This window comes from Sinocyclocheilus grahami, unplaced genomic scaffold (assembly GCF_001515645.1).
Source record: "Sinocyclocheilus grahami isolate Dianchi unplaced genomic scaffold, SAMN03320097.WGS_v1.1 scaffold3965.1, whole genome shotgun sequence".
In the NCBI taxonomy this organism is placed as follows: Eukaryota; Metazoa; Chordata; class Actinopteri; order Cypriniformes; family Cyprinidae; genus Sinocyclocheilus; species Sinocyclocheilus grahami.
The window spans coordinates 1-660 of NW_015508992.1; the positions used below are offsets into that span (position 1 = coordinate 1).

General features: G+C 39.2%; 1 long non-coding RNA gene across 1 annotated transcript; it reads left to right on the forward strand.

Moving 5' to 3' along the window:
- Window positions 1-99: 99 nt before the first annotated feature.
- On the forward strand, window positions 100-476 carry LOC107576580 (uncharacterized). The gene is made up of 3 exons (XR_001608078.1): window positions 100-141; window positions 252-356; window positions 416-476. It is a non-coding gene; the product is annotated as an uncharacterized lncRNA (long non-coding RNA).
- Window positions 477-660: the final 184 nt, after the last annotated feature.

The window sequence follows — 660 nt, forward strand, 5'->3', positions numbered from 1 at the left end:
CCCCCACCTACAATTCCTGCCGGACCGGAGACTCAAACTCGCAACTTTTGGGTTACGAGTCCGACTCTCTAACCAATAGGCCACGACTTCCCACTTCCCATGTGTGGCGGTATACCGGGAAACATACAGGGAAGACGCCAGGTAGGATGTTTACAACACAGTTTAACTAACTAGCCTACCTACTAATTACATTTTTAACGTCAAATAGACGTCAGTCTTTGTCAGTGTTATAAAAAATAATCTGTCAACAGTATGTCCTCACCCGGTTTTACTGACGTCTTCCATTGTGAAGACACTCAGCAATCGAAGGAGCCGTTCTCATACACTGATGATGGGCTAAATGATAGTTTGGACGGGTAAGTTAATGGATAAGTTTGAGATGTTTTTGAAAATATATGACAAAACTGTTTTTCAGGAGTTCAACTGAGTTGACCGATGTTTTTGAGGAGGAATTCTGTGATGGTGAACTCTGGATTGTAAGAGTTCACCATCTTGGATCAAATAACCATCATCTTCATCTGATTTGAAGTGTCACAATGAAATAAACTTTTTAAAAAGTTTTACAGATTGTACTTGAATTTAGTCAACAAAAAAAATATTGTTAAAATACCAACCTGCTGTGCACATTTTATATATATACACACACACACACACACACGC